Genomic DNA, 11,989 nt, shown 5'->3' with positions numbered 1-11,989 from the left:
ATGGGCAAATGTCGCCTCCAGGAAAGGCAAATACGTGATCATTAGGGTCACAATAGTCAAGACAAGCATCCAGGAACGGTTTGACTACCTTGATCAATTTCAAGCTCAAAAGTGCTCCAAAATTATAAGCACCTATGTCATGCTTCTCCACACTGGAGAACTCATTTGTCCATTCTTTTAGACGAATTTCAAGAGTATTCATGACGTAGGCTTATTTTGGGAGTTTTGTGTAATAAGACGAAGAAAGACGGAAGAATTGTGTGAATAAAACCTCCCTCGACGTCTCTATTTATACTAGAAGTTGTTTCCTAAAATCCGTCAGAACGGACGCACTGGGGAACAGGCGCAGCAGGTGCTGCCCCTCTTCGAAGGGACGCAGCTCTTGCTACGCCTCTTCCTCAACACTTCTCCTGTGATTTTCCGCGTTGGATCTTTCCTAAATTCCTCAACGAATAATTTCCTATACATACGGGTTATTATTTTGGTAAATGCGTCAGGTTGCCATATTTCGTGTTTCCTAATTTCACAGGTACGCATCTCGAGACGATATCGACATTTTCGTCATTTTAGCACACTTGTACATTTCTTTTTTAATTTTCTTTTTGGGGAATCATTTCACTAATTTAATTTAATTTATTCATTTTTCTACTTTTTCGTATCTAATTTAATTATATCATTTTTTCAAACTTTACATTTCACTTTCCATTCTTTTTTACTTTTGGGGAATCATTTCACTCTCCATTTAAAACTTATATGTTTTTATTTTTTCTTTTTTTGGGGGGTAACCCTCCCTACCGTCCGGTCATTTCCGACCAAAATTTTGCCATTTCCGACCAAATTTTTGCAATTTTCATTGCTGGTCATATTTTTGCATTTTCGAGTCATTGTTCTGCGCTAATTTAGGCCATGTGTACAAATATATGTTCTATGAGGTTTCTGTGTAAATTCCGGCAGCATGACGGCGTAAACCGTCATCTACCAAACCTGTTCAAAGCTAACCTGCAGGTACAAACAAAGCAACCCAGCAGCAAAGGCACGTAGGCCATCATATATACAACCAAAAGGAGATATGTACACCAAACTGGGGGCTCGAGCCCCAAAACAAGATCCAAGTGTCCAAAAGTGGGTCCCAAAATGTATAAATATACAAAAATACAACCCAAAAAACAAGAAGCAACACGGAAGCTACTGCTAGACGCCGTCTAGCTCAGCAACTCTCGCCTCGAGAGCAGCAACCTCGGCGTCGCGGACCTCGAGCTCCCTCAGCAGGCGAGCCGTCTCCTCTCGGGACTGGGCAAGCTCTCGCTCCAGCTCGCGCTCCCTCTGCAAACAACAAAAACTGGCTCATGTCAATCATCTCAAGCATAAAGGAAGATTAGAAAATTCAAAAATAAAGTAAACGAAAGGTTCATACCTGACGTCCTCGGCCATCAACAAGTGCCTCGACGGCAGTAGCCCGCAGCCAGTTGGCTACCCTCCACAAAGCCACGAACCGGGATGGCGCAACCTGCATTTCAAAAGGAAAATGTTTAGCAATTGAGCAAACTCGAGCAAATGTGTTCTTACACGAAAATTAAACGAGTTAGAAGACTCACCCTCCTAATTAGATGCTGCCAATCGTCCAAGCCAGCATCTCTCACCGCCACGTCAAAGTCACGTAGCTCAGAGATCGTCGTCATCCCCGTCGTGTCGGTGTACTCAAGGGTCTCGGGGTACTCTGGGGGCTCGATGCCCGCCGCCTTGACCTCCTGCAAGATCAGATGATTTCCGTTAACCAATGATCTTTCATCACATGCTCAAACAATCAAAAATGAAAGAGGGTAAAGCGCTTACCACAACCGGCTAGTACGCCAACCTTCCGTAGAGGAACGCCGAGTAGTACTCACCAGGAAGAAGGAGGGCGTCACCGCCGACGCCAGCTAAGTCAGCCTCCCTCTCAGCCTCAGAAGTCTCCCTAAACATCGTCTGAGGAGGATCGATGGGAACCGTCAAGACGTCTCGAGAGCACTGCCGAGTCAGGCGCTCGCCCAAGTACCACACAGGACCCATCGACGTCCTCAACAGCAGCCGGCTCGAGCTCCTAGGTCGAAGGACCTCAGCCACGAAAGGAGGAGCGCCAGCGTACTCCTCCCAAGGCCTGGGCACCCACTAGAAAAACAAACGAAGGGTCATTCTTATGATCAATTCTAAAAGTAGGAGAAAGAAACACAGACAAATGTAAGGTGAAATACTCATGCCGTCCAGCTGAAGAGCGTTCACCTCCCGCCGACAGACGTCGTGGAAGGAACGCCGACTCCTCGTGCGGCACATCACCCAATCCCTCACAACGGGATAGGCCTTCTCCACCGGCTCCGTCCTCTTGGGCGCGAGGCCCGGAAAGTAGGAGTACACCCACGCCTGTAAATCAAGATAATCAACAACGATCTTTCGTGATTTGGTAAGAAAATGGAATGATCTTTCGTGAAATGAAGTGAAGGTTCATACCTCCAACAGCAGTCCAGGGCCGACAGCAGCAGGAGAAGTCCCCTTCTCCATCAACTCCGGACGAACCATGGCCCTCATAAAGCGGATGAGGACTGCAAAACCAGCAGTGACCCAGTCCCAACGGCCTAGGGAGCTCAGGTCAGAAAGAAAGGGAAGAAGCTTCGTCAAAAGCCTCTCTCCCTTGTCTCCGAGGTAAATCGAAGACAACAACAACCACCAGAGCCACAAGCGGACTCTATGCTCTGCAGTGCAGGGAGGAGGAGCCATCTCCCTCCCTTCGATCACCACCAACGCCGGGGTCTTCCCCGCGAAGTAGTCTCGAACGTAAGAACTAGGCACCAAGCTAGGTACCACAGCCGCCTTCGGCGCCAAGTTCCAGCCGATCTGTAACACCCCAATACTCCAAGTGCCTTACCAGGACCACCCAGGTATAAAGATGTTACCATCTCGGTTCCCCGAGGCAATGATAATCATAACACAATAACGAAACAACATTTAAATAGTATAACTTTAGTGAATAAGATACAATCCAAAACCAAATACCAAAATACGGTTACATGTTCTCAAAACCAACTGTCTACTCAACTAAATGAAATTTTTAATGAACTACTCAGGCTACAGCGGAAGACTCTATCATCTGAAAGTGGCACATCCCAGCTATCCCATGAAACTCGACTCATATCTGCTCAACAACTGCTCACCATCCAAGAATGGATCACCACAGTTTTTAAAACAATAAACGGGGTCAGTACTAATCACACAATTTATATAATCCAACAATACAACAGACAACACAGCTCAATCGTCACAGATATACTCCAAACTCCATTCCCAACCCCACTATACTGACTAGACACTAAAGTGTGTAGCCCTGCCAGAGTGCCCATTGCAACAGGTCACTCCACGCCGCCAGTGGGGGACCGCAGCCGTTCCCACCTAATCCCCGCTCATCTCCGTTGAGCGATAAACCCAAATTCCTTAATGTGCACATCCCTTCTGTGGCGGATTCCACATAAAGCAAATAATGGGCGTGAAGCCACTCCTGCAAGTGACTCCACTCAGCCAGGGACGCGCCCCGAAGAACACAGACAGATACAAACAATCACAACTACTATACAACAATCAACACCAACAACCGTCACAATACTTGTATGATAACAATCAACAAACACAAATCACCGCCAACACATTATGGGACTAATACTGAGTAGGGAAACCCTACCTGGAAAGCAACACAGTCAGAAGATCTCAACAGCTGTTATCAAAAGGCTTCTTCTACGAATCCTCCTCTTAACATACAATCATATAATTACTACCAATCAAGAAACACAACAAAACCCCCAAATCCCCAAATTAGGGTTTAACTATCTTTAACGAAATACCATAAAAACAGTACGTAGATCTTACCCTTGACGCAAGGATTACAAAGGTATAAAGAAAGACAAATTCCGACCTTCCAAGCTCCGGGATTTGCCAATAATGCGATTGATGCGAAGAACGTAGATTGTTTTCTCTTTGAAAGTAATTAGGTTTGTAAAAGTGTCTTAAGAAAGTGACGGAAGTGATTATATAATAAATCGCATTATTAACAAAACCCGACAAATCATCCCCCCGTAAACCGGCTACTCGATCGAGTAGCTGACATACTCGATCGAGTGCCGCCTACTCGATCGAGTATCGAGGTTACTCGATCGAGTACCCAACAGGTCAGAAACTGTTTTAAATCGCAAAACACCCTTACTCGACAGAGTAAGGCCCACTCGATAGAGTACCCAGAGGCTCATAAAACCGTAGCATTACACGATCAACCTCCTAGCCTCCACCGAGTCAACCCTCATGGCTGTCTCCGGCCACTCCACCACCTCAGTCCCACACGGTAGACCAGAAATCATGCCGTAATCCTCCAACGTGACCCCCACCTCACCAAAAGGCATGTGAAACGTGGAGGTCGTGTCCCAAAACCGGTCCAAGAAGGCTCGGACGAGACTGAGGTTGGCCCGAAGCTTCCTCCTCGCAATATCCCTCCAAGCCTGCACCAAGGCGCCGAACGCTCCCCGCTCGATCATAGCTTGCTCCTCAACCGACAGCCTCTCGTAGCACTCCATCGCCGTCGTGTAGCCCGAGAACGACCTGATGTTCCCGGCCTCCTATGTTGATTTGAAACAAAAGCTATCTTTAGCTCAAATGAAGAAGAAAAGGAGTGACAAACAGGAATGAAAGAAGATGAATGAAGAGTGATGAATTCTATTTACCAAGCTCTTCACTGTCCTGTAGGACAGGTGACCCTCCACAGCCCAGAGCAGGTGCCTAGTGTCCCAAGTCTCAGCCCATGCAGACGCTCCCCTCAGCTGGCGACCACCTCGTCCAACGTTGGCCCGTCTCAGGGCCTCCTCCTCCTTAGCAGCGTCCTCCTCTAGGACCTCGTCCTCAGCAGCCGTCACCACGGCAGTGAAAGCCTCCTCCAACGCCTCCTCAAGCACCTGAGAAGGGTCAACAACAGTGTCCACGTTCATGGGATCCCTCCCAGATGTAGAAGCCTCGTCACCTGCAAAATTAAGGTAATTTTGGCTGCGTCGAGTGACGACAAGTCTTGATTAGGGGATTTCCGAGTTTTCAGAGATCCGAAATCGCTCTTTTCTCGCCATCATTGGCAATTTTCCCACAAACCCGTCCGCTCATGTGGTAATTTGAGTCAATTCAAGCCTAAGTTGAAGCCTAGTCATGGGTTCGAGTCGGAATTTCGGCAGCATTTCGTTATAACGGCGATTATGCCCTAGAAAAGTGTCCTGAAAAAGCCGTCACAAAACAAAATTCCGATATGGTAGGAAGTTTACCCACAATACAAGGATTCCAAATATCAAGTTTCGTCACAAATGGGCAATCCTAAGGCTATTTTCGAAGCAATTTACGGTTTAGTTGTGAAACCGTTTCAATTTCACTCAAATGCTCGAAACTCAACGAAAATTCGAAACAAATACATGGTTATGATCCTTATACTACCAATTGGCCATTAATAAAGTCAATTTCGCAAGGCAAAGTCGTTTGGGGGAAAAGCCCCAAATTTTCGACTAATTAGGGTCGAAAACCCTAATTTTATCAATCCCATTTGATCAAATACGGAAAATAAATGCAAGATCGATACACATACCTCGATTAGTCATGGCAAATGCAAGCTTTTGGATCAAATTTTGAAGAAAATGGTTGGAATTTGAGAGAGAAATTGAGATTTTATGTTTCGAAAATAATGAAATGAACCCTCTGTTTCATCGGGTTTTTACGCAGAAAAGACACACCCAGGAATAGGCGCAGCAGGTGCTACGCCTCTTCCAAGGGACGCAGCTCTTGCTGCGCCTCTTCCAAGGGACGCAGCTCTTGCTGCGCCTCTTCCTCAGCCTCCCTTCATACGAATTTTCAAAAATTCGTTATGAGTTCGTTATTTTGTGGGCCCATCTTTGGTGCGCCTCTTCCTTGATGTTATATCGCATATTTGGTCCGTTTGATGTATGTTCTTCGCCTGGATCCACATCTTCCAAGCCAACAGCAAATTATCACCCTTTCATCCCAGACCTAGCTTGTCACAACGAGCATTCCTTCTTCGACAGGTGTTTCGACACGCCTTTATTCTGTTCCCCCAGCGAGAGTACACGGATAGGCATTCCCTCTCGAGACATGGAGATCAGTTCCCGATTATGTTCCCCCAGCGAGATTTCATGACCGACAGCCATTCCCTCTCGAGACATGGAGATCAACATCGACCCCAAGTCCTTCCGAAGTTTGTTTGAAGCTGAACACAAGCAGATTTCTCCCGCCTCCTGTTCGTGTCCTGTTGTCTTCTCCCAATATCGCGTATTGTTTTCCCCTGGAGTTTCAAAGAATTTCAGGTATGGTCTCTTCTTATGGTCAAGGCGAGCCTCCTTACGTAGTCTAATGGACTTTAAATGACCCTCCCCGATAGTCGACAGACTCTAAAATGTTCCCGACGACAGTCCTCGGCTCGCACCCCTTGAGCCGCCTCGCGTCGCCATAGTCGTCGGGTTGTAATCTTCGATTGACCTGATGGCTATACTTTGACTTTCGCCTTGTCCAAGCCTCGGTCAAAGTGGGGGCTCAGAGATACCTCATTTCGCACTTCCCGCAAACCACCAGGTGATGATTGGGCCGCATGTTTGGTATGCGGAACGATTTGTGATTCAGTAAGTTTATCGTCAAGTGATCGCTCAAACATTTATGTCTACCTCTTAATTGTCATCTACGTGCCGATACGGTCGTTTTGGCAGTAATTAGAGTACATTTGGAGTCCGGGCCTAAAACCGTCTTCATTTTCTGAAACCGAGTCGGAATGTTCTGGAATGTTCCGGATATTCCTATTCCATATTTTATAAATCTTTTAATCTTTGGCAAACAATTTCCCGTAATATTCACACAAAATATTAAGGAAAACCAAATTATTCCGTTATTCCATAAACTAAACACTAAATCTTTCTTCCGTAGAGGAAAACCACTGGGAAAGGACGCAGCAGGTGTTGCGCCTCTTCCAAGAGACGCAGTGCTTGCTGCGCCTCTTCCCAAGTCCTTTTATGCGTATTTTTCGTATCTTTTTCATATCTTTTCGAGATTCACTTCCAAAGTTTCTCCGAAAACCCTACTTCCTCCGTGTGATTAGTATAAATAGAGACCTTCGGTCTCACATATTTCTCACGCGAGTGTCTGCCCTTCTCTTCTCCCTTTGCATTCTAGACCATGTTCTTACTTTTTGGCGTCTACATGCTTGAACTTTTGACCACGTAAGCTCGGATCCTTCTGAGTACCAGCCTCGTTTTGCACGACCGACCAATTTGACCAACTCCACCATAATCAACTTTAATCAATCTATTTAATTTCCTCTTACGAAGGCACTTTCGTCTACATTCGAGTCGAGTATCACTAAACGTTAACTTAGTTCATCTCGTTCCGTCAAACATGTAAGTCTGAGGGTGTAAATCTCTCTTTTATTTATTGTTCTTTATTATTGTAATCATATTGTAAGGTTTATGTCGAAAATACAATTAAAGCCGATTTCTAAAATCCTTTGTTTAAACCCTTTTTACGGATTAACAGGAGACAGACGTCGAGAAGGGACGCAGCAACTGTTGCACCTCTTGGAAAGGACGCAGTGCTTGCTGCGCCTCTTCCTGAGGTTGCCGCCGTTCTTGCTTCTCTTCTTCTTCCTTCGTCTTCTGTTGGTTTCGTCCTTTTGTTTTCTTTCATCTTTGTTTGTTCTTATTTAGTTCACATGATAATTTAACATATTGTTCATCATCGTTAACATATAATTCGTCATTAAATTCCCGACTTAAATCCCTTATGACCAATATTTGCGGGTTTTCGTCATTAAAGTCAAACCGGGTTGTAGAAATTCGATTTATTCATGTTGAGTTTCTGGAATTCGACCTTTGATATATTCTTACCTGTTTATTATCATGTTCATCATTAGTTCATCATTAATCCATCATATTTAACCTAATTAGTTTGTTCAATTCACTAATTAACCCTTTTAATCTTTAAATATTCGTATTAATCGGTTTCATCCATGTTTATTGCTTTCATAACCCTTAATCACATGTAAATAATCTGATAATCACTTTCATCCGAGTCAATTATTCATAATCAATCATTAAAATCACCAACGAATATTAACAATTTGCAATTCCGGCTTCACAGCCAGAACTGAGCCAAGGAACGGACGCAGCAACTGCTGCGCCTCTTCCAGATGGCCCAGCTCTGCTGCGCCTGTTCCTGGCTGATTTCTGTCTTTGAACTCCCGTGTTGCCTTGACTTAGTTTATTTGATTACGTATTAATCTACTATTAATCGTATTATCGCCTAATTCTTGTTCGTTTATTTGTTTATTCCTTCTTTTCTCAAATTATCCGTTTTATAGGTATTTTCAACATAAATCATTAAATTGTAGTTATTGTAATTCTTCTTTATTGTATTATTATTGTATTCCTTTTATTGCATCACTTGCATGCCTTCACATGTAATTGAACTTAAATCCCGACTTTGACATTTATTATATGATAAATTACGTGTTAACAAACTTAGTATTAATTCTCACATGTTAGGATTAATTTAATGGATGTTGCATTGCATGCATATAATCGACAATATATCGAGTATAGACAATTTCCCTAATCATTAGTAGAGGTCGCTATCGAGGCGGGCGGGATTAGGTGTTCGATCAAAAGAGCTTCCTAATACGTACCCTCACCCCTTACTCCAGATCTCTGTGAACATCCGTGTTCATTGGCATCCACGAGAGTCATTCTAGACATAGAATGCTAAGGGTAACGAGTTTTTGGTGTTCATGTCACTACTTTGTGTCTTGACATGGCACGAGGTATTCGAACGGTTTCCAATTTTCCACAATAAATTGGTGGCGACTCCACAAATGCAAACGCTTGTTCTCTTCCCAAGCGCCCTCGTGGGCCCGCATCCACACACCTAAGCCCTGCTCATCGTAACAAGCGAACCCAGATCATTAATATGCACATCCCCTTGTGATGGGAGCCACAAGAGGCGAACATGGGGTTAGAACCATCTCCCCAAAATGGTTCCATAAAAACAGTACCAGTCATCAAACCAGTCTCAATCAATCATAGCCATAATCATCATACCAACAATCAAACAATATCATCTTATAATCAATCAAACAACCGACTGAGTAGGGAAACCCTACCTTATTCGCAAGTCTGAAATCAACAATCAACAACGAAAGCTAGAATTGTTCTTTTACGAATTCGTCATCCAGCAAAGCATAAGCAACAAGACTATATCATAAATCATTCCAATCAACCCTTTTCCCCCCATCCTAATCAATTAGGGCAAACCCTAAAGGACAACCATAAACTAATCAACAAGGTACTAGACTTACCGATGAAACCGGTACGGAAAAGACGGAATGTAGACTCAAGATCGATCGCACTTGACTTGGGAGTGATTAGGGTGATTAGAGAGATGGTAAACGTAGTTTAGGTTTTGTAAAATGAATTAGTAACTGTTAGACACGAAATATAAATAATCTCTAATCACCTTAATCAAACCGCGGAAATAATCTCGTCAGACCGGGTACTCGGTCGAGTACCTGGGGTACTTGACAGACTACGACTAACTCGGCCGAGTATCTCACTACTAGGCTGAGTGCTCCTGGACAGTAACCTGACCAAAAGTCACACGACGACTTACTCGGTCGAGTTCTACCTACTCTACCGAGGAACTAAGGACCAGAAAACCGTAGTAGATTTATCAAACTGATAAGTTTAAGGCATAGGCTTTGATACCATGTGAAATTAAAGAATGGGTCTGATCACACTTAAAGAAAAGAGAGAAATTCAACTTGATAAGTTTAACTGATATTTATTCTAAAATTAATTGGTTGTAATTCTGTAAACGATAGAGACCGTTTAACTTATAGGATGCTCTAATAAACTCTCTTCTTCACAATCAATGTAAGACAATCACTTATAACATTTAAATCGGATGAAATTAACGCTTCACAGAAACTCCTTAAAATGACGAGGTACCCTGATTAGATACAAAGCATTCAGATTTTCAATGGTATCGAAACCAATATCAGATCGACTTCTTCACTTGTTCATTAGCTAGAAAACGGCCTTGTTCTTTTGGATTTAATTTCAACTCCTTTTAGTTAAGTTAAGTTCAATTTAGTTTAATTCAATTTAGTTCACTACAGCTCATCTCTTCACAAATTAATGAAATTATCTCTTACTTCAGTTCAGTTCAATTCAGCTCCATTCAGTTCAGTTCAATTTACTTTAGTTCGTCTATTTTCAAACATGGCTTAAAAATGGCTAAATTTTAATACGCAAGGTATATGTCAGCAGCTTCTAAGTGGATTGCATGATGTCATACGTATAACCTTATAATTGACCTAATCATGAGCAAAATGGAATAAAAACGAGCAAAGCTTTATATTATCAAATTAGGTAGCTAGATAAAATAAACTACTCAATGGTACGCATAGATCTAGTTGCAACATTTAGATAGAAAATAGAATGAACAAATAGTATGGGTTGAATTTCCAAATGATAAGTGTTATGATTGGAGTAGGAGGCATCTTAAACAGTTAAAGTGCTAACTGAAACAAGCTAATTAAGGACCAAACATGAGTTGAACAAAAACAACTAACATAACATGTATTTTTGTCACGTGAAATTGTATATTCTGCAACTTGCATGTGCTTATTTGTTTGTGTATGCAATCATCATATGCCGGACGGAGTACATGTTATTTTTGCTGGCCGGCCTTCGCATGTCTGCCTTTTCTAAGCGGTGTTTGTTTGCTTGTAGGTTCTGCAACATGCTCTTTTGTGACCTACTTCCCTCATCTCGTCTATTTGGTGCTCCCTCTGTTCCAATAATAACTTGTATGTTATCACTGACGACTAAAATGCTAGTGTTCACAAAAATATAAAAAAGTAAACAAACTATTGAGATGAAGGCAGTATTCAATAGACTCGATGCGATGCTGTATTTTGAAATTCAAGGTAAGATATCTTGATTGTTCTTTAACATAAAGAATTAAAATATAGATTACCCTTGATTTCTCCTTAGTCCTCGCCATGAGTGTCAATTTAATGGAAAATGTACGGAGTGTGTTACAAAGCACTTAATAAGGATTCTATGAAAAGTTCACTTTTAAATTTTAACTAAATTTGAAAAAGAAAATTCGGAAGATACATGATGGATGCGAGTATGCGTGGAGTTCAACTAGTTACTGAGTTAGAAAGTTGGTTTAGTTACCTGGCAAATGAGTTCAATTCAAATGCAAAGTTATTCACTTTAGCTACCAAAGCAAGCAAAGTAATTTTGTAAATGAGATCAATAACTTTCATTTAATTATCAATGCAATTGGATTGTAAATTTTTTAAGGCAAGCGAAATAAAAACAAAGATGTGAATTATTTTTGCATTTTCCTTGTTTTGTAGAAATAATGAATTCTTCTTTTTAGCCCCCTATACCTACATTTGAAAATGGTAAAATTTATCTGACTCGACCCAAGTTTGACCTGCATCTGAGGAGAGGGCCTGAATAGAGCCGACCCTATCTAACTCAACCCGATTGTTTATTATTGCATATTGATTGTTATCCTAAATAACTTGATAACTGCAAAATAATCCAATCCGAACCGAACTTTTTCAAACGTGAAATGACCCGACTTGGTTGCCCATAAACGGGTCATTCGGTTCTGTTTCGGATCAGGTTAAATCGGTTGATCAATTTAAATCGGGTTGACTTTAGTTTTGGTTTATGTTCGATTTCGATTGGGTTCATTTCATTTAGCCACTTTAATTGGTTGTACTATTTCAAGTGGAGTACAGTTCGCGCCAGGTCAATTTCAGTTCTGTTTCGGGTCATAATTTTCTTGAGTTAGTAGTAAAAAAATCAGTTTAAATGTATCTTATACTTTCCAATTTGAATGTAACGATTCATAATACATTTAATTT

This window comes from Silene latifolia, chromosome 6 (assembly GCF_048544455.1).
Source record: "Silene latifolia isolate original U9 population chromosome 6, ASM4854445v1, whole genome shotgun sequence".
Lineage (NCBI taxonomy): Eukaryota > Viridiplantae > Streptophyta > Magnoliopsida > Caryophyllales > Caryophyllaceae > Silene > Silene latifolia.
The sequence above is the reverse complement of the archived record's forward strand: the minus strand, read 5'-3'. Positions refer to the sequence as shown.